The following is a 24,458-nucleotide window of genomic DNA, read 5'->3' as shown; positions in this document are numbered from 1 at the left end:
CAGGATATGCATATGTACCACTGCATGTGTAGCTGCCAAAAGAGCATATGTGTGTGCAGCTTCATTTGTAGCTGCTAAAATAACATGGATGTGTGCTGCTTCATGTGTAGCTTCTCACAAGGCATGCATGTATGCTACTTCATCTGTATCTGTTCACAGAATGTACATCTGTGCTGCTACATGTCTAGCTGCTCATAGAATGTGCATGTGTACTGCTTCATGTATAGCTGCTCACAGAGCATGCATATGTATGCTGCTACATGGATAGCTGCTTACAAAACATTCATATGTGCCACTACATATATAGCTGCTCATCAGGTATGCATGCATTCATGCTGCTACATCTCTGGGTGCTCATAGAGTATGCATGTATGATGCTATATGTGTAACTGCAAACAATGTATGCATGTGTGCTGCTATAGCTCTCACTGCCCTGGTAAAACCACCCTGATGCATTATAGACTCACTAAACTCATTGTTGTAGGCAGTACACCTGTACTGCTGCAGGTGTCATCAATGCAGTAAGCTGAAAGGCCACCTTTACCTCAGGATAGATAAGTTTGCATTGGTTGTTTACTTTTCCTTCCTTCCCTTGTCACTTCCTGTAGTCAAACACAGATCATTAATGGAGGAGTCAGGGCTTCATTCTTCTATGCCATAAATATATGGTTAACACATTGAACAGCATCAGTGAAAGTAACACCATAGCCAGTTAGCAGGCACTTTATGCTAATCTGATGAATGATGAAAAGTCCGAGACACAAAGCCTACTTACCTGTTTTGCTGTTTGTGATATAGCAGAGGCTACTTAAGGAGTCTTCCATTCACTTTTATAGTACCACAAAATAGTAATCAAAGAATTTATTGTAATGAAGTACAAGGCAAAATGCTCAGATTTGCTGCTGATGGACTCCTGTGCCCATTGCAAATATAAGTTGATTACCTGTGCACCTCAGAATTCTATTCATGTGTTTTTAATTGCATGTTGTTTTATTCTCTTTCCTACTTCTTCTATGTGCATGATGAGATCTGTTTTCTTGTTTAATTCTTGCACTACACTTAGTTCTTGGCCTTGGTGTGTTCACCTAACGGATAATATTTTAGTATTTTTTTATATACTCCACTCTGTTTCCAACTGATTTTAGCTTTACATTTCCCGAATCACTATCTGTACTAATTTTCATACATCATCACATATTTCTTTAAAGAACTGAACTTTGCTTATGTTTGGATTTGGACATCCATGCCTTAGCTTAAAACTTACATTTTTCCTGATATGCTGCTGTTATCTACTGCCTCCTTTGTGTTTTACATATGAGTTGAATTTGTAGATCACAACCCATCCTCTCCCCCAATAAAAGGAGTGATTTTTCTTTGAAGAATGACTCTCTATTAAGTAGCATTTGCTTTGCTTCATTCACTTTGTTTCAATGTCCAGAGAAATAGTTGTATCAAACTCAGAAAACGTTTTTATTTTGAAGTAGTAGGACATCTCAGGTGTCTTTTTACCAGACAGGGTTGTTGCATACCACAGCAACTGACACAACAAACCAAAATTCAGATAAAAAACAACAAGAACCAGATCCAAGATTTTTATTGCACTTAGCACCTCGGCTACCACAGCCTTAAAAGAGTAAATTTTTTAATAAAACCTTCCCCCTGTATATATACCCCTTGACAAACAATCAAACAATAAAACAATCAAGTAATAAAACAATTACATCAATTAAAGCAAGCATTTCCAATTCATTTCCTTATTCAACCCTTGGTGTGAGAGTATCAAATTTTAAAATAAACAGTTTCTCTGTATATTAGTATATTTTTAATCAGTCTTTCATCTCCTTTTCTTATTATCACTTTTTCTAAAATTGTTGCTTGTAACAAACCACTATCACCCTGATGTTGCATACATCTGCCATTTCCACATCCAGCAATGCTGTCACAGAGGTGAAGACATTCGGTGATATCTGCAGGACACAGACTTCACCTACACATTGCTGAGAAATAACCCATCTTACTCCTCATCTCCGTTGACAACAGCCAACTGTATCTCTGAGATCCATCAGTCATCAGAGCAGCACAATATAACTCTTCTTACAGTCTCTGAAAAAAAATGAATGCATTCGTTAGTGTTTTACCTCACAGTGTCTGTATTCTGTAGAGCTAAGTTGTTTGACTCTACTTCTGTACATGTATTTCCATTACAACTGCAAAAAATGTGCCTGCGTGTGTATCTGTGCATCTCTGCGCCCTTGCCCAAAATTGTAATTAGGTACTTTCATATTTATTAGGTTGCTTTTCCTGTACCTAATAGGATAATCATTAGCATTATTACTTATCCGCTGTGGTGACCCCTAACCTGGAAAAGCTGAAAGAAGAAGAAGAATTATCTTAAATATGCATGTACTGCTAAGTAATGTAATTTATCTCTCTCTCTCTCTTCTGTGAAAGTTCTCCATTGGTAAAAATGCTTAATGTAGAATGTAACTGGAGGCTTTTAATTTAATTAGATTGTTAATGTTCATTGGATAATTGATTGTTTATTGATTAATTGCCTTGTTTACTAGGTTATTAAACTGTGCTTATTTTGTAATGTTTTATACTCCTTGAAGGCATTTGCCGAAGCACTAGAGGTATATTAAATCAAGTGAAAATTAAGTGGATTCTTCGTTTGTGGTTTACTGTTCATTTAATTTTTTTTTATTGGTGTTTTGTTCAGTATTTGGGTTTTTATGGTGAATGAATCTTTGTTTGGCATTCCTAGGCTTTTGTGAGATGATACATTGGATGGCAGTCAAAAAACCATGGGCAGTTTTGTTATGCATCAGAATGTTGCAGGCATGGCTGGTTCAGCAGCTGCTAATACTTCTGCCCCAGGGGCTGTAACTTCTTCCTCTCATTTTTTTGAAAGGTTTGAACAAGCAAGAAAATCTAGAGTGAATAATCCATTTGCTTCAGTGGGACAGCCTGGTTCTTCTTCCAGTCCTTCAGGTGAATTGAGTGGCTTAATGAGTAAGTTGGAACATTTATTGCATAGAGAGACTGACGTACATTTCAACTTATTAAGTTTGCAAAGATATGTTTACTTGGATATTACACCTAGGGGACTAAGAGATTTTAAAAGTCCCTCTACTCCTTTTGACATAACTGATGAAATGGAAGTGCAGTTCTCTAAAAATTGATTATTGGCAGCTCATCGTTGTACTTTAGAATGGATTTCTATTTTATTGGAACAAGACCGGGTGAAGCAAAATAGACTGAAGGAAGATATTAGAGTTGCCTATAATGATTTTTCTAAACGGCTTTCTTCTATGCAATTTGATAAGTATTTATCACATATTAATGCTGGTTTGGGGAAATATGAAAAGGAACTGATTGATCATAAGTGTACTAAACTTAAAAGGGACTTAAAGGATTACAAAAACAATCATCCTTATTTATGGCATAAGCCAACATATTCTCATCAAAATAAAGGCTCTGGCCCCTTTAAGAAATCACCGGCTTCTTTTAGAAGTGTGTCATTTGCGTCAGACGCTTCTGGCATTTCCTCTAATGGCGATGGAGAAGGGGAACAGTTTCCAGCGTTACCAGCAGCTCAGAATCCTTCCAAATTAGCTACCGATTTTAGGAGAGGGAACCAGCAGTTTCAGGAAGAACCAAATGATCGTAAAAGAGAGCGATTTCAGTCTGGCAACTTTAGTAATCATGAGGGACAAAAATTTAACAACAACGGCAACAAAAGAAGTAAATGGTACTGATATGACTGATATTAATGTTATGCAAGACATTTGCAGTAGTTCATTGTTTGCTGATCATAGTAGTGCTTTTGCAACAATGGATGCAACTAATGTTTCTGAGTTGAATAACATTTCTATTGTGCATAACATATCTGGTGTGTCTTTATCTGAAGAACAACTGAAAGTTCTCAATTATGGTCTTAAATGTATACCTACAGTGATGCCTCAGTTACATGAACTTAAATGTGATATTCTTAGATTATGTCGTAAGATTAATTTAAAATATTTTTTTTGCTAATAAACAGCATAATGAGTGTAATGAATATTTGCATGAACTAAATAGTTTAGAAGATAGTTTTCATTCTTGCTTATCTGACCCTGACGAAAGTTTTGATTATGAAAGTGCTACTAATGCTTATAGTTTGTTAAAAACTGATAAAATTGTAAGTAAAAGTAATTTTATTCCCCCATATCAGCATGAACATATAAAGGGCTGGATTCACGAAGGCTTGCATGGAGTCTTAGAGTAGAGTAAGACTCCATGCAGCCATCATGTCCGACGAGCAATCCAGGAACAGCCTGCAGGGGCGTGCAAGAGAGCTCCTAAAATGGCTCTTACACGGACAGGGCTGGGATATGCAAATTACCTCAATTACAGGCGAAAGGCATGCAAATGAGGTAGATTTGTGATTCAGGAAACCCGAACTGTCCGAGTAAGAGCAGTGTTATTTGCAGAAATGTACTCAGTTGACAACTGAGTACAGTTCTGCAAATAGCAAAACGGAGCCATGATAGCTCCAAATAAAGGTTGCATCCAGTGCAGGAAGCATGCCAATGGCCAAATATACAGCCATTGGAAATGTTTCCTGATGCAATATGAAAACAAAAATATATATATTTTTTTCACTGATTTATGATGTTTTAGCGTAGTGCAGCGCCCGGCAAATGGGCTGCGCTCTGAAACCCAGAATACTAAAAATTAAAACCCACAAATGTGGATTTTATTGAAATTGTTAATGTACAATGCAAGGGAATGGCAGGCTGAAGACAACATGGCCACCGAGTAGAGGTTGCTAAGGGGGGAAGCTCAGTCTAAGAGATGTAACCAAGCATTAGTAGGCAGTCCTATGTAAATGAGGGTTAGGATAGTGAATCGCAAGGTTACATAGCAAATGAGCACAGTCAGTGGAGTGTAGGAGTAGGATAAGGGGAGTAACAGAGTAGAAGATAGGTGACATCACGAGGGGGGTATGTATGAAAGAAGTGAAGCTCATTGGAGCAGAGTGGCATGTGTCAGCTGTCATTTACACATCATGGAAAGAGGTGTGCCAACAGGTAGGCTAGGGAAAGCCAAGAAATGGAAGGTGTATGCCGTGGATAACACCAAAGTTTCTTGCTGAACGTGTATGTGCACGTGTGCGTGCCTGTAAACCCAAGTAAGAAAGAGTGTGCACGTGTAAGCATGTGTGCGCGCATTTAAGCTGGAGTAAGCATGTATAAGGCTGTTTAAAGAGTTGTAAGTGCATTTGTGCTGGTGTGCGCACGTTTTAACCCGAATAAGCAAGTGTTAGTCCATGTAAGCATGTGTGCGCACGTGTTAGCTGCTGTGTGCGTGTTTGCACTTGTGTGCACGGCGCTCCCCCCTGAGGAAACAGAAAGGAAAAAGGCAGCACAACAAATAGTAGGAAGCTACCAGGGAGCAGTAGCAGAGCTAGCAGGTGAAAACAATCAGAATCAGGCAATTACACAGGCAGTACACTAGCCCAGAAAAGCCTAGCACTTAAAACTCTACAAACAACAGTCCGTTATGTTTCTTACAACAGACACTGTAGTAAGCTAATAGAAGTGAAAACTGAAAAAGCTTTACTGAGACAAAGAAATGTTAGGGGCTGCCATTTCTGTTATAAGGTGACATATGCAACATGCTGAGGGTGGTGACAATGTAAATGCTGCTGGACAACCCACAGTGAGGAGAGGGAGAAGAGTATACAGGCCCAGGGTAACCTACCAGGGGCTACATGAGCTGGAGATAGTGGAGCGCTATAGAGTGGACAGAGACCTCCTGCAGCAAATTGTTGAGCTGTGCAGGCCACACCTCACACACAGAACTAACAGAGGGGAACCCATCCCAGTGGAAACCAAGGTATGTGTTGGCCTAAGAATATTAGCAACAGGTACCTTCCAGAGACCAACTTGTGATATGATGGGGATATCACAGGCATCAGCATCCAGGGTACTGCACCAGTTCCTGGATGCCATGTCAGCACATGTCAGTGATCATGTATATTTCCCCAATTCCTGTGAGGTATTGGCCAGCAATATGCATCTCTTTCAGCAAATAGCGGAATACCTTGAGGTAGTGGGTGCAATAGACTGCACGCACATACACATCAAAGCACCAGCCGGCGAGCAGGGTAGAGTCTACTTCAACAGCAAGGACTTCCCCTCCATCAACTGCCAGGTCATGTGTGATGCCCAGGGCATAATACGGAATGTGTGTGCAGGCTGCCCTGGAAGCTACCAAGATTCCCATATCTGGCATCTGACGCAGCTGTAACAGACATTTGCCAATGGGGACATCCCACATGGTCACTTAGTGAAGGATGCTGGCTATGCACTGGAGGCGTGGCTGATGACACCCATCAGAAATGCACACACACTTGAACAGGAACGCCATAATGAGGCACACGCACAAACACGTAATGTAGTAGAGCATGTGTTTGGGCTGCTCAAGTCACAGTTCTGGTGTCTGGACACATCTGGTAGAGCCTTGTAGTACTCACCAACTACATGTACCCAAATTGTCATGGTATGTGCTATGCTACATAATATGATCCTGCGAAAACTGCTGCAGCAGGATCAGCATAGGCCTGGGCCAAACAGCCCCCCACCATTGCCAAGGCCATCACAGGCAGAGCGTGACTCAGAGGAGGAACAACCTGAGCCTACCCCAGTAGGCAGAAGGAGGCGTGCCCAGTATGCTTTGGCCTTGGCAAAGAGGCAACACATAGCACATACACTGGCTCAGTAGGAACTCTGGAAATGATACCTCTCTCTGACTCGCACATATAGTAAAAGGGATGCCTAAGTTGACACTACCTGCTTTCAAACATGTACAGGGAGTGTAGTATGTGCATCTGACATAGGCAGCCTTGCAGCACCACCTAAGGCATGATTGCCATGTGTTAAGCAATATAAAGCAGTGCTAAACAGCATTTACCACCATGTAAAAATAATAATAAAGAGTGCACCATATAAGGCCAAGCTGAATAAAAATCCAAAGTCTTCAGATAAAACCGATAATCCACACTTTATTGAAAAACAGATAATGAAGACTGCAGTGATATAAGCGCTTTCGCGTTGCTCCTCAACGCTTCATCAGATATAAATGCAGTATAAAACCCCCTCCCTTTATACAAAAAACATGTAGTGACATCACAGCATTCAATAAAACAATCAAATAATTAAAACAATAAAACATAATGAAAGGTTAATTAATATTAGTGCTTGAGGGACCTGGAAGTTAGGAAAGGCTTAATAGATAACTTCTCATTAAGCCCAAACCTATGGGCTTGTAATTTCATAATCCACTGTCTCTCCCTTTCCTCAATCCTATTTTTTGAATTGCCCAGCCTCTTCCCTATGTTGACCAATTCTAAAACTTGAAAACTAAAACTATGTGTGCTGCCTAGCTCTACTATATGCTTCGCAAGTGCATTGACAATATTACACTTGCTGATGGCATAAACATGCTCTCTGATGTGCTCTCGTAATGACCTAGTGGTCATGCCCACATAAAACATCATGCAGGCTCTGCACGTTGCTACATATACTAAATTCAAAGATTTACAAGTTGCATAATGCTTGAATAAATATCTCTTATTGGTTATAGGATGAATGAAAGTGTCAGTAGTGGATACATGTTTGCATTGATTGCGTGTGGCATGGAAAGGTGCCTATTTTGTGACTCTGAGGCGCATTGGAGTGGCAGCGATCATAACATAACAACCTGTTCAGTGAGGCATGTTCCTGTATGCCACTCTGGGTCTTGTGCCAACTAAAGAACTAATCGTGTCGTCAGCCATTAAAATACTCCAATGCTTCCTGAATACATTCAGAATATTGTTGTTTCTATTAGTAAAAGGAATGACAATCCTATTGTGGTTGTCATTGGTCCTCCTTTTAACGGACTGAGAATGTTTATGTGTTCTATTAATCAAAGGGGCTCCATCAGATAATCTATGTGAGTCGCAAAGAAATGGCTTCAGATACTTGTCTCTTATTGTAACCTCTAGATAAAAAGTTCTTGGTGAGTGTCTGTTTATGTTTATCATAAACTGTTGTCTGAGATGTTAGTTTGGAGATTCTGACCATTTGATTGGTAAAAATGTTGTTATATACATGCCGAGGATGCATACTCTCTCGATGTAACAAGTTGTTTCTCCAACATTCCTTTCTGTAGAGTTCAGTGTCAAAACCCTGATGGGTGTTGATTATTCTGACATCCAAAAAATCAATGGTGTCAAACGAATAAGTGCATTCAAAACTGAGGAAATCTGTGGTGCTATTGAGGTATGCTACAAAGCTCAAAAGCTGTTCAACAGTTCCCCTCCACAGCAAAAACACATCATCTACAAATCTGTTATAAAATACAAGATGGTCAACAAAAAGTGAATCTTCATTCAAAACAAAACAGTTCTCCCATTGTGCCAACACCAAATTAGCATAGGCGAATTTCAATGCTACCCCTTTGGTTTGTAAAAAATAATTGTCTCGGTAACAAAGGACATTGTTTTCTAAAATAATCTCCAAAAGTGACATATATCTATAAATTACATGTTCAGACAATTTATATTGCACCAACATAGCCCGACAAAATCCATACCAGTGGTGTTGGGATGGAAGTAAAAAGAGACTTCGTCTAATGTAACCAATAAATCATTCCTACAAAAGGAACATGACTGACCATGACTGGCTAATTTCTCAAGAAAATCCGTGGTGTCCCTTAAAACATGTTTAACATCAAAAAGTATGGGTTTCAACGCCTTGTCTAGATATATAGAAGAAGGTTCAGTCAACCAACCACGGCTGGACACTATAGGTGCATGGCGGTGGATCTGTTGTGTTCTTATGAATTTTGGGTAAACCTCTGAAAGAGGGCACCAATGGTTTATCAACCATCAAATATGTGTATAAATCATTGTCAATGGTTTCTGTCAGCATCAGATCATATAGGTTAGCATGAACATCTTTGATTAAATTATTAAGTTTAAGGTTGGATAGTGGTAAATAGGTCTCAACATCATTGAGCATATTCTCCATAGCATTACAATAGTAAGAGCTATCCATAATGACAACGGCACCACCTTTGTCAGCTTGCCTTATTACAATGGTTTCATTGTTTTTTAATCTGTGTAGAGCATTCCTCTCATTAAATGTTAAATTAAAAAACTCACATTTAGTCTCACTATTATATAATTCAAATAAGTCCCTTTCTACTACTTGCTCGAAGGCATCTAACAATGGGTGTTGTAGGGGAATAAAGGTTGAAGGCTTTTACACAGATTAAAAAACAATGAAACCATTGTAATAAGGCAAGCTGACAAAGGTGGTGCCGTTGTCATTATGGATAGCTCTTACTATTGTAATGCTATGGAGAATATGCTCAATGATGTTGAGACCTATTTACCACTATCCAACCTTAAACTTAATAATTTAATCAAAGATGTTCATGCTAACCTATATGATCTGATGCTGACAGAAACCATTGACAATGATTTATACACATATTTGATGGTTGATAAACCATTGGTGCCCTCTTTCAGAGGTTTACCCAAAATTCATAAGAACACAACAGATCCACCGCTGCGACCTATAGTGTCCAGCCGTGGTTGGTTGACTGAACCTTCTTGTATATATCTAGACAAGGCTTTGAAACCCATACTTTTTGATGTTAAACATGTTTTAAGGGACACCACGGATTTTCTTGAGAAATTAGCCAGTCATGGTCAGTCATGTTCCTTTTGTAGGAATGATTTATTGGTTACATTAGACATAAAGTCTCTTTTTACTTCCATCCCGAACACCACTGGTATGGATTTTGTCAGGGCTATGTTGGTGCAATATAAATTGTCTGAACATGTAATTTATAGATATATGTCACTTTTGGAGATTATTTTAGAAAACAATGTCCTTTGTTACCGAGACAATTATTTTTTACAAACCAAAGGGGTACCCTTGTGCCAACGCCTATGCTAATTTGGTGTTGGCACAATGGGAGAACTGTTTTGTTTTGAATGAAGATTCACTTTTTGTTGACCATCTTGTATTTTATAACAGATTTGTAGATGATGTGTTTTTGCTGTGGAGGGGAACTGTTGAACAGCTCTTGAGCTTTGTAGCATACCTCAATAGCACCACAGATTTCCTCAGTTTTGAATGCACTTATTTGTTTGACACCATTGATTTTTTGGATGTCAGAATAATCAACACCCATCAGGGTTTTGACACTGAACTCTACAGGAAGGAATGTTGGAGAAACAACTTGTTACATCGAGAGAGTATGCATCCTCGGCATGTATATAACAACATTATTACTAATCAAATGGTCAGAATCTCCAAACTAACATCTCAGACAACAGTTTATGATAAACATAAACAGAAACTCACCAAGAACTTTTTATCTAGAGGTTACAATAAGAGACAAGTATCTGAAGCCATTTCTTTGGGCGACTCACATAGATTTTCTGATGGAGCCCCTTTGATTAATAGAATACATAAACATTCTCAGTCCGCTAAAAGGAGGACCAATGACAACCACAATAGGATTGTCATTCCTTTTACTAATAGAAACAACAATATTCTGAATGTATTCAGGAAGCATTGGAGTATTTTAATGGCTGACGACACGATTAGTTCTTTAGTTGGCACAAGACCCAGAGTGGCATACAGGAACATGCCCTCACTGAACAGGTTGTTATGTTATGATCGCTGCCACTCCAATGCGCCTCAGAGTCACAAAATAGGCACCTTTCCATGCCACACGTGCAATCAATGCAAACATGTATCCACTACTGACACTTTCATTCATCCTATAACCAATAAGAGATATTTATTCAAGCATTATGCAACTTGTAAATCTTTGAATTTAGTATATGTAGCAACGTGCAGAGCCTGCATGATGTTTTATGTGGGCATGACCACTAGGTCATTACGAGAGCACATCAGAGAGCATGTTTATGCCATCAGCAAGTGTAATATTGTCAATGCACTTGCGAAACATATAGTAGAGCTAGGCAGCACACATAGTTTTAGTTTTCAAGTTTTAGAATTGGTCAACATAGGGAAGAGGCTGGGCAATTCAAAAAATAGGATTGAGGAAAGGGAGAGCCAGTGGATTATGAAATTACAAGCCCATAGGTTTGGGCTTAATGAGAAGTTATCTATTAAGCCTTTCCTAACTTCCAGGTCCCTCAAGCACTAATATTAATTAACCTTTCATTATGTTTTATTGTTTTAATTATTTGATTGTTTTATTGAATGCTGTGATGTCACTACATGTTTTTTGTATAAAGGAGGGTTTTATACTGCATTTATATCTGATGAAGCGTTGAGGAGCAAAAGCGCTATATCACTGCAGTCTTCATTATCTGTTTTTCAATAAAGTGTGGATTATCGGTTTTATCTGAAGACTTTGGATTTTTATTCAGCTTGACCTTATATGGTGCACTCTTTATTATTATTTTTACTTGTTTTACTTGGATTTAATAAGAGTGCTTTATCTGGCGGTATTGTTCTATTTGCTGATTTACCACCATGTAGTATATGCAAACAAAATCGCACACACCAACTAGCACAACTGTGGTCAATGTTGAATAATATTGGGCAATGTCCAGCAATGTTGGTGAATATTGAGCAATGTCGGATAAGCCTGGTCTAAGTACGGCATAGCTGAACAAAAGCCAACATGCTCATATTTGCTTAACTGGCCCTTAAGCAGTCTGGTCTGCTGAAAATGAAAATATAAAGCAGTAATGGGCTTTGAACACAGGATAGTGTGCACTATAGTCAAAGTACTGAACCACTAAACCATAACAGTATTGCAGTGGTCAGCATGTATGAAGGAATATTGATAAGTCTATGCAAAGTATCTCATGGAAACCCTGCAGGCACAGCATAATCCTTGTCGAGTTATGACACAAAGGTGAGTCCTGCAGTAAGAACAGAACCTGACATCCAACACACACAGTATAAATGTTAATATTGGTCATGTTCACACACATCAACAAATGTAGTGGACCTCAGATAGCAACATACTGAAAGGTCACACTGGGCATGCTCACACACAAATAAATGAGACAAATGTCAGGCAACAAAACACGGAATGGCTAAACTGGGCATGCTCACACACTTAGGCATGTCTGAGTACAGCAGTGGGCCATGCATATCTGGCAGTTGCATGTGTTAACCCAGGAACCTGTCACTATACAGCAATCTGCCCTGTGCACACAGTTATATGACAACAGACACACCTATAATATAGTGGAACCCTGTCATAATCAAATATGTTCTGCAGATACTGAAGTTGCTCATAGAAACTGGTAAAGCAAAGACGATAAAGACCTGCAAACAGTATCAGCAATAAACATTGTGCATCTTGAACATTAGCATAGGTTCAGAGGTCGATACTAGGCTATCTGCCCTAGGGCATGTACAAGCCTAGCCAGAGTGTGTTTGGCATTCGCAACCCTGTCAGATTACTACACTGTGTGTGTGAATAGTAGGTCACACAAGATAGCCCATGTATGTTTAGGCTAGTGTGTCTCTGTCTAGCAGGGACACAGAAGATATCCCAGGGGTACACATATGATCACCCATACAGTCATCAAGATGTCTCCTGTAGATGGTCAGTGGGTGGCTCTGCCTATGTGAAACTGGTATTACATTCTGGAGTGAGTGGAGCCTCTGGGATAAGAATCTGTCTCTTCAGCATGTCCTATTAATATCTGTGCTGAGGTATACATCCCTGGAGTGTGTAGCTCCAAGGGAGTCGGATATCCTGAGGTGGAGCATGTCTAGTAATTCTGGTTTGAGTATATCTGTAAACAACAGGCACACATCATATCCGAGTAGATGGGAAGCGACTGAGTAGAGCTGGAGTTACTGCATCCGAACTGTGCAGGGCATCTGTGTGAGTCCATAGACCTGCTTGGTGAGGAACTTCTGTGGCCAGTACAGTTGCTGCAGGTGTTGGGTAAGGTACTCCCCAAATGTGGCATTGTAACCAAGCATGGATGTGATGAGTATAGGGGCACAATGACCTCACTCGATCTAGATGTGAAACCATATGGGATAAGGTGGCCCACATAGAAGGTGTGTCCAACCACTTTGGCAATGTGAATGTCAAAGGTGACAGTACGAACAAGTCATGTCCCCAAACCCCTAACAACTCCTACCGTATGTAATGGAGTACTACCTATGTGGGAATGTGTGGGCATATTGTTATTCCCAAAGGGGATGACTATGCAACTAATGACATTTAGCTGTAGGCCATGGCTCAGGCACCAGTCATCCATCTCTGTGAGACTCTGTTTGAGTATGCATGTGGCAGCTGGAGAATTGATCATGGCACCCAGTTTGCAGTCAAGTGCAAACATGTTCAGCCATATTCCCCCTGTGGTAGCCTGTACGTCAGACAAATATATACAGAACAAGAGAGGTCCCAGGACCGAGTCGTGTGGGATGCCATGTGTAACTGGTGTATAGTCAGACATGGCACCTGTAATTCTGACCATGTGGGTGCTATCCCTGATCCAGGTATCAATCCATCGTGTGAGATATGTGTCCATATTGATGCTGGTGAGCCCATGCATAATGGCCCAGTGGGTTATTGTGTTGAAGGGTTTTGCAAGGTTCAGGTAGGCTGTGTGGACAACCGTCCCTATGTCGATGGACCTGTTAGCTGTTTAAAGAATACAAACAGGTTCAAGAGGCAAGATCTTCCCACAACAATTCTGAAATGTGTAGGACACAGTGTCTGTAGGTTCCCAATGTCTATGTGTATGAGTCCCATGACAATACGCTCCATAGCTTTGCAGAACAGGCTAGTTAGGCTTATAGGGTAATATTGTCTGTGGTCCGTTGTGGCACCAACTCTGTGGAGTGGGACCACTGTCGCTGTATGCCATTCCTTGGGTACATATCCTGTAGTAACTCTGATATTGAACAGTGATGAAATGTGAGGGTTACGTCTGTCATGAAGCTCATGTAAGATGCAGGCTGGGACACCATCTGGTCACATTGATACTGTGATGTATGCTTTGGGGAGGGCAACACTCACCTGTTACTGTGTGATGTCAGGGAGGTTATACTCTGTTGGGATGGATAGTTGCTCCTTAGGGGGGATGGGGGGGAGACATCTGCACTGAACCTGTTTGCCAGGATGTTGGCAATGCCAGTGGGTTCAGGGTAAGTTTAGTCAGTATGCAGTAACTCACAGCATATCAGTGAGTGTCCACTCAGGTTCCTGACATAACTGAAGAAGGCCGTGTGATAGTCCTACATGTCTGGTGCAATTGTCCGGTAGAAGCGGCCCTTAGAAAAGTTCATGAGTGATCATAGCTGTCTGCTAGTACAGATCACAGATGCCTTCCCAGTCTGGGATTGTGCTCTATCATGTAGTAGCTTCCTCCTGACGCTACCAGACAGGTCCCCTGCCATTGGAGTAGTGAGTCCTGTTGTTATTTGGGATAGCACAATCCATGCAGTCCACTAGGTGTCCATAGAATGTGTATGTAAAGGATTCAGCAGTGTGAGCAGTATTTGCCACAGTCTCAGGGTCTCTGAAGGATACCACCTTGCTTTGGTGAAGTGAGACGTTGGCTCATGAGAAGTTCACCAAGATTACCCAGGATGGGTGTGTGGAGGGTATATGTATGTCCAGTGAGATACATGTATGTTGTGACCTTACCAATGAGGGGTATATCGCTGGTGTGGAACATAGAGTCCCATGTTGGTGATGATCAGGTCCAATATGTATTCCCCCTTGCGGCTGTGCTGACTGGTTGTGCCATAGCATATGAGTCTGAAAATTGTAGCGACTGTTGGGTGAGGGTGTTGGGGGCTTGAGTAGTATCCCCAGTCAATATTTGTGTATATGAAGTCACACAATATAATGGTGTTTGTGGAGACCTTCATATTCTCCATAGTTCCCATGAAAGCCGAGTGTGGTTCCTGAGTTTGGGAGGGTGGTCTGGAGCAGGCAACAAACTGAAAGGCAGTTTTGCACAATGGCAGTTGTATATGTATGGTCTGTGATGCTTTGTGCAGTGCTACTAACCCGGAGGTGTGTGTATCTGTGATGTATATGGATACTCCCCCTAGTTGTGTTGTCTGTTCCAAGTCTTGTTGTCAGAAAGCATGGTATGAAACATAATCTGGTAGTGCTGGTGTGATAAGTGAGCCTGAACCAGGCATCTGTTAGTGCACAGATATCGCTATCCTCCATACTGAGGAAAGTCCTAAGTGGCCGCAATATGAGGGTAACACATCTGGTGTTGAGCAGCATTACCCTTAGTTTCATTTAACCTGTAATGTCTATGGAGGTGGGTTTGTGTTTTGAGCCCTGCTTAAAAAAGGCACTATGGTGGTAGCAAGAGCCTTAGCCAGCATTCGAAAGTCCAAGAGTGACAGGTGCAAGCTGTCCATAGTGAAGCTACGTGGCATGTTGAGCATGTCACCATAGGCTGACAGACACTGTATCCCCTATGAATGAAACAAATTTGTTAGGCAACTGTTAAACGTGATATGTGTGTCTGTATACTGTGACATCATAATTGGTGGGTGTAAGATGCTAGACAAGGTCAGGGTCATACTGGCCTGGGCTACATGATCAGAGTGTTCCTCCATGTATCATGTCATGTGGTCCAGGGAGTAACGTCTGAGGTTTTACGCACCAGCATGGACAATGAAGGTGCCAGTCCTGTACTTGCTTTGGATTGACCTGACTGCCTGTGTTATGTGGCAGATCCTGGAACCCGACAGACAGCCCAAAGTGACTATTCCCATGTTAGGGCTGGTGAGTGGTACGTCAGTGTGTCTGACAATGTGTCGCCTATTACAAGTGTATTAGGTGTGTTGTTTAGCCCGAAGGGCAGTGACTGTGTGGCACACTGACATTGTGAACTATGTGATATGTGAGTATTGTAGTGGGGTAGCAGTTGTGTGTGTCTGCTGTGGAGGTCTCTGCTACTTAGGCAGAGTACATTTACAGCATCCAAGTATATCTATGTGTGATAATGTGGTTTGAGTGCTGTTGCTAGAGGATATGTGAGACTGATATGTGGTGTGTGTGGTTACCTTCACCATCTGATAGACTGTGCCAGTCATGGGTCGAGAGAGTTCAGCACCCTGTATGCCTATATAGGTGCATCTCACACGTATATCTGAGTTTGTCGGGAGGAGGAGAGGGTTGTCTGTGTACATGAGGCAGATGTGACATTGTGTCAATATCACAATATCCACCAGCTGCACTGGAGAGTACACACAAAACCGACCCCTGGACATGCCAGGATATTATGATGACATACTCTGTAGCCTGATCACAAAGGATCAGTAGGGTGTTAAGCATGTAAAAGAGTATAACAGGGATTAGTGCTCATGTTTGTTGGTGTTTTGTAAAGAGTAGCTGAGAATGAGTCCAGACTGAATCATGACACCTCCTTCAGCTATGTCATAAATAGCAATGTACACCCATATATGTCCTGAGTCAGGGCCAACTGTACCTGACTGACAATGCTGACATCCTGACAGACAGGCCCATATGTACATACCCACCTCCCACTGACAATAGTCCATATCATCATACCAAGAGATATCACATGTAGAATGGATGAGCAGCTACCCCCACTGCCAAAAGCATGGCAGCAAGTGGAATACATTGATTCCCGATATGTGTCATGCACAAACTACAGAACAAACATATCCTGCACCTGAACAGTTAGCTGAGCGTCACCCCCTACACAGAATGCGGAACTGTTGAATGTGTCACAGCTACATATGGCACTCCCCACAAGTGTTGGTGCGCAACACACCATGGGAAGTCAAGTCCAGTACACCTATGAAGTCTGATCTGCAAGGTCATGGAGTCCATCATGGTTGCAGTCATAAACAGAGCTATTGGAAGCTGACATACATACAACCCTACCAAACTGTGGTATGTTCATGTGCGGATCATGGTTCCCAAACATGCTAGACTGTTTGAAAAGCAGCCACCCAGGACATACATCAATGAACACATCTACACATGTGTCACATAGACTTTGAATAGCCCTTTATCAACATCCCAGACACATGTAGTATCCACAAAACCAACAAGCTGTGCATAAATATGTGTTGACATATGACAGAATGTCAATGTGTCCACAGATAGATCACACAAGGTAAGGATTATGAGGTCTTGTTCAAGCTGTTGACACCTGCTGACCCACATGGACCATTCGTGGAATGGCATAAAACAAAGTGTACCCACATCACCATGTCCAGTCTGATGATGTCACCATCATACAGCAGGAGAAGGAAAACCAGCTAATAAAGCAAATAGCACTCCATGTTAATGCGTCTTTCTCTAGTATCATAACATAGTTAGGTAGGGGTTTGAATCCTACAAACAATGAGTGTCTGTGTGTGTGGGGGGGTGTATGTGTGCAGTTTCCTTTGAGAGGTGCTCCCTTTTTGGAAACTGGGAAAACTCACTAAAAGAGGTACATTCCTCTTTGGAAAGTTTGATGATGTCACCATCCTACAAATACAGCAGGAGAAGGGAAACCAGCCAATAAAGCAAATAGCGTGCTGTGTTAATGTGTGTCTCTCTCTAGTATCATAATATAGGGGTTTGAATCCTGCAAACAGTGTGTGTGTGTGGGGGTGTATGTATACAGTTTCCTTTGAGAGGTGCTCCGTTTTTGGAGACTGGGAAAACTCACTAAAAGAGGTACATTCCTCTTTGGAAGTCTGACGATGTCACCATCCTACAAATACAGCAGGAGAAGAGAAACCAAGCAGTAAAGCAAATAACGCGCAGTGTTAATGCATCTCTCTCTAGTATTGTAACATAGTTAGATAGGGGTTTGAATCCAGCAAACGCTGACTGTGTGTATGTGTGCAATTGTCTTTCAAAGGAGTGCCCTTTTTGGAGACTGGGAAAACACACTAAAAGAGGTACATACCTCTTTGGAAAGACTAATGATGACACCATCCTACAAATACAGCCAGAGAAGGGAAACCACACAGTAAAGTAAACAGCAATCCATGTTATTGCATTGCTCTCTACTAACATAACATAGGTAGGGGTTTGGATCCTGCAAACGCTGACTGTGTGTGTGTGTGTGTGTGTGTGTGTGTATGTGTGCAATTGTCTTTGAAAGGAGTGTCCTTCTTGGAGGCTGGGAAAACACACTAAAAGAGGTACATACCTTTTTGGAAAGACTGATGATGTCACCATCCTACAAATACAGCCGGAGAAGATCAACCACCCAGTAAAGCAAATAGCGCACTGTGTTAATGCATCACTTTCGAATATCATAACATAGTTAAGTAGGGGTTTGAATCCTGCAAATGCTGACTGTGTGTGTCTCACAATTGGTCAATGCGGTGTGGGTTTTGCTTTTACTATGGTATGACATATTATGATTACAACAGTAAGTGCATTGCACACATCAGGTATCTGCGTGGCAAATATATATGTGTACATGTCCCCTCAATCAGTACATAGGTATGAAGCCTGCATACTACATGAATACATTTGTTTCCATTGACAGGTTGTGCCACTGCTTCTCAGATCGTAGGTCACATATGTACGTATGTGACAAGGCCATCCACTGTCGTGTTTTTTGGCCAAGGTCATCTGTGGCACACACACCCATGACAGTCACTTAAGAGTAGAGTGAGTGAGGGTATATGCCTGGGGTATATGTCAGACATGGTCATACACAACAGAGACTGCCAATGATGGACAGCCTTTATAGGTGTACAACTGCCTTGTGGATATGCATTCAGGCCTCTAATGTCTTATGTGATACACCTTGGGACTCCACAATACCTATGGATATGAGGATACCAAGGAACACATGACATAACATGAGGCTGTATGTACACATTGGTACCCAACATACATGTTGAGGGCTACCACCTGTGTGGTACTGATGGGATAGTATGCATAGTACATGAGGATGACTATGCCATAGTCGGCTTACTGCTATACAGCATGTATCAGACAACAGGTAGCTGTCTGTATGATACCCTTGTGTAGGATATACGTCCCATCCTGGGAATGCATTGTAGGCCAATGCATGCATTTCCAGATTTGGATGGACACATCCCTAGTGTGTCTGCATGTACCTAAGGGGGCTATATGCCAAACAGGTGTGGTCACAGGAATGGGTGGCGGTCATTACCACTGGTTAGTGCTATAGTGTAGCACCGGAAGGATCCAATTGTTACTGAGTTCCCTACGACTGTGTGTCATTTGTCAGGACATCATCCAATGATTGCTTATAGTCATGCTGTTGAGGTTGTATATACTACCAGACTGCAAATCATTGACAGATATTAACGGTAACACCCACAGTATAGAGTCAACCCATGTCATACACACGTCTACCCATGTTAGTACATAACTGTTGTAGAATGCATACTGGCCTTTGAAAGATACTATGAGATGTTAACAATGTGTATGACAGGGTATGCCACACGTCCCATGTGTCCACTATGCACGTACATGCAGACAGTGCGCACCCACCATGTTCACAGATGTACACTTGCTAAACTGTACTGCACACATCACACACGTACTGTCCACTCATAACACATGCTGGCAACACATTACACTTCAGCCAAGTGGGACATGGGTGGACCATACATACTCAGACCTAACAGTGGTGTAAACAATGCTTCATTGACAATCAGAGCTTTAATGCATAATGTCTGCTCAGATATACCTACAAGGATGTTGTTACACTTCCTTGTTGACAACTTGCCATTATTGCTACACTGCTATAGTGTCACCTTGTGCATCAGCACCATGTTAGCCTGTTCCTCCATCAATGTTGCAGATGACAGGAGGTGACACAGGTATCATCATATGCACAGGGCATTTTGTTGTTTGCCAGAGCCTGACATTGACCCATCCAATCGACATGTCTCTGTGTGTGTGTGTGTGTGTGTGTGTGTGTGTGTGTGTGTGTGTGTGTGTGTGTGTGTGTGTGTGAGGGATAACAGTACAGCATGGGCCAATGTTGATGTAATGTGTGTGTGTATGTGTGAGCCCTAGTTGTTTGGTTAACGTGTGTGTGTCTGCATGCACACAGCTCCACCATGTGGCTGCCATATACGGCAGTTTGTGGGACAGCCACAGACTGTACCTGTTAGGCTGTACAGATCACTGTCTCCAGCCACGGACACAGTACCTGTGCCTGGCAGGGGTGCTATGGACAGTATTGGGTACCAACCCTGATGGGGTACTGTCATCAGAGGCAGAGGTATGACGACTAGACCCATGTCCCTGCTGGGACTGGCCAGAGCCACGTGCATGTGGTCTACTGGGACGGTCAATGGACAGACCAGCCCCAGCATTGCTGGGGCTGGTACTGCCACTACGGGAGCGGCTGTGAACTGTGGGCCATCCGTGCCCACTGCCAGCTGTTGCTACTGCTGGCATGCGTCCGCGTCAATGTCGCAACTGTCCCGCACGGTCCTGTCTCATGGAAGACATGTTGTGGAGGGCATCTAATGTCTCCACCCAATGTCTATCAATGACCTCGGTGTAAGTCCGGATGGCACCAGCAAGGTCACGGATGCTGTCATTGATAGCAGTGTAATGTGCTGTCTGCACCCTAAGTCTTTGCCTGGTGTACCGTTCCATATGTGCCTGAGCCTGCATTACAGCCCAGAACATACTGGACGTCGTAAGACCTGTGAGGTCACGCCTGCCCGGGGCAATATGACCAGCAGTGCTCCCCTGAGAACCCTTGGACCTCCGCCTCTGTGGTACCGTTCCAGGAATACGGCTATCGCTGCTGTGAGGGGATGCAAGTGCCATGGGTACCACACTTTCCTGGTCAATGGCAACTGTATGCTGTCCCCCGCCTATGACCATTGGTGGTGAGGGATGTATTGACAGTATGAGTGTGCACATAGATGGGGTTGAACGCTGTGTACTGTCGATTGGCGGACCAACGACAGACCCTGTCAAACCTTCCTGTGCCAAAATACATGTCTCATCATCACCACTATTCATGGCAGTGGCTTCAGGTTGCCTGCTGCTTTTGCCAACCCCTAACTCAGCACCTGTGAGAGGAAGACAGGAAACACATTTTACAGTCTGCACATGCACACATGCACACATGCACACATGAACACATGAACACAAGCACACATGCACACATGCACACATGCACACATGAACACATGCACACATAAACACTAATACACTCCTCACTACAGCACATACACACACATACCAGCAATCCAACACATACTCTATAGTGGTTGAAGGTGGGTGTCAGTATCACAAGGAAAACAGTCACCACACACGTGTCAGCATGCAGAATATGTGTTGCACAAGACCATGCAGTGCAAGTGTAGACGCCCCTATTAAATGGCAGTATACATGGCTTTGATGCAACTATGTAGTTGTTCAGTGATTTGGCTACACCCTGGAACACAATGTGTACATGGACAAAACATTGCTGTGCAGGTATTATCAGCTCTGCAATGCCCTGTGCACCATCACTCACAAGCATACATGCCATGGCTGCATGTGTCATCTGTGTGACACATAGTTATCCATGTCTGAGTACAGTGTCTGTGTCCATAGCAGATAATAGTGCACACGGATGCAGCACATGCATGCTATGTACACACACAGGATGTGTGGTGCATGTTGACGTGAAGGAATCCCAATGCTCGACATGGCCAGTGTACAGTGGTTATGGTGAGTGTGGGACATATTGCAGATATGTCAGTGCCAGACATGGCATGGCATGCTACACGACTGCAACATTGAACACCATACATACCCAATGTGTGTCAAGTGACCTATACACCCACTAGCATTCCAGGACATATATGTGACACATTGTTTGGATGGTGACTGCTGTGCATATTGTGTATAGGTGCATATGTTTGCACACACACAACATTGAGGTGCAAAGCAATGACTGCTATGAGTAGTACTGTGGTCACTGTAACTGGATGGGGTGTAGTACCCTGTGCCATCATCAACATGCTTCTTGTGGTCACTCATAGCTACTAATGTGTGCAAGACCACTGCCTAGCATGCTGTACCTGAACTGCAGTGTCGTGGCTATGTTTACAATTACACAGCTACCTTGTACATGGGTGTGTGAGGTGCCCAATAGGGAGCATTGCCTAACATGACTGTGTTATGTGTTGCAGAGTGTTGCACAGCCCCATGATAGGCCTCTACCCCTGAGGTACATCATGTGTGTGTGCATGACATGTGGGATACTGAAGTGTGAGCTTACAGTGTGTGTGTGGTAATGCCAAATGTAGCATGTTTTCGTGCACTGTGTATGATAAACGTGTTCTGCTGTGTACAGCTGTAGCAACTATGCATATCCAGTGTGCAGTACAGTGTTGCCACAATTGTGTCTGCTGCACTGTGCATTGCATGTGATTGAGGCAGCTACTGACTTTACTGAGATGACGATGTCTCACAGCAAACATGCACAGCATGCATTATGCATAGGTGTGTTACGTGTACATGGCCTACACCTCACCTATGACATGCACATTACATTACCAATATTAAAGTGTTAACACACTCACCAGCATGTATTGTCTGCCCTGCTGTCACACCAGAGGGACCTACAAGAATATGACACAGTTTGTCAGTGGCCACAACTGTGGCATTGCTACTGTGAGTGTGCTAAACGACAGTGGAACAACAGTCAACAGTCACAGGTGTACGGATACTATTCCAAATATCAGTATTGCACACGTTAGGCAGCACAACTGCTAAACACACAGTGCACATCTCACATATGCATATTCTAACAATACAGGTAACGGTAGTCTACAGCTAGGGAGTATTACCTGCATGCTCCATGTCATCCTGCTGGGTGGCTCCGGCCTCCATGATGACACATGTCTGATGCTGTTGCTGCTTTAGGCCAGGAGCCACCATGCTTAGGAGCAGCTCCTCCACTCTGGTGAGGGGGGGGATGTATGGCCGCCTCACCACCTATGGCAAACTGTTGCCTATGGATATCAGACGCACGCCGCCAGACATGTCTAATTAAATCACTGCAGTGATGGTGTACCTGCTCATATGTCTGGTTATGCATGCCTATGTCATTTACCCGGCGAACAAGGTCTTGCCACCGTGCAGTACAGTCATACTGGTGCTGGCTGGCCCTGGAAAAAAGCAGGTTATAGTGCTGCACCAGGCTGTTCAGAATTTCCTGCTCCTCCGCAGCTGAATATGATGGATTACGTTGATGAGCCATAATCCTGGAAGAAAATTAAATGATATGTGTGAGCATGTCATTTGGCACACTTAACATTATGAAGTACAGATATCACTTAACTGCCATATATAGCATCTATCTGTCTATCAGAGGATACACACATTCAATATCACATGTCAGTGATCAGCCCACAACTGGCTGACAGTGCCTGCCACACTCCATATAACAAACCAGTATACACCAGTAGTCGGCACACTGCTTGGGATACAATGTACAACCTCGCCCCGGGGGTATATATCAAGCTAATGCATGAAGAAATATGTCATCCAATGCAATGAATGTCATGTACATTTACAGTATTACCAGTAAACCACCCTAGTCTTTGATGCCATACCCCTACCTAACATATGTGCACAGTTGTTAATATAGCTGGCATACTGCTGTAACAGAGTATACATGTTGCTAGGTACACACACATACCCTGTAACACACATGTGATTGTGGGCATGGTACAGGCATCATTACACACACATATCAGACATACATACACCACACAGATGTATGCCGACACAGATGAGCATTACCTGTGTACCTTATTGTACTTTGTACCCCTACTTACAGATACCTATGCCTGTGGTATGTAATCTGTGCAGACCACAGGAAACACACAAGACAGTGTTACCAGGGACTGTGAATATACACCATACTGTGCTGTTTAGGCCTACAGCTCCAGGTAGTACAACAGTTCATATGTGAGCTGGAGTCACCAGCAGTACCACATACTGAGCATACATGTATTGCTTCAGCCTACAATGGGGCACCACAGTCATACACAAGGAACTACATCACAACATATGCCATCCTACTATGTCTGCATCCCAATAACTGACATATCTTTCTCTGGCCTCACACCTAGGACACAAACTACCATGACAGACACAACCTCACACTAAGCTATGACACCTTTACAAACCTTGCACACAGTCACTGTCACACTCATTCCACCTCACTTAGCAGGTATTGCACTGAGTACATGTGTCTGTGCATTGTGTCATAGGTAGGTAATACGCTATTGGCCCTAGGGCCTAGAGCAGCCTAGCCATATGCTACCCTGGCCTTTGACACACATGTAATGTGATTTAACTTGCTCCTGTAAACCAGATACACAGAGGAGACTCCCAGGGCATATTACCTATCGCCAAAACAACCATCAGGGGTATGTATGACATCTGCT

This window comes from Protopterus annectens, chromosome 1.part2 (genome assembly GCF_019279795.1).
Source record: "Protopterus annectens isolate FY-2018-M chromosome 1.part2, PAN1.0, whole genome shotgun sequence".
Lineage (NCBI taxonomy): Eukaryota > Metazoa > Chordata > Ceratodontiformes > Protopteridae > Protopterus > Protopterus annectens.
The sequence above is the reverse complement of the archived record's forward strand: the minus strand, read 5'-3'. Positions refer to the sequence as shown.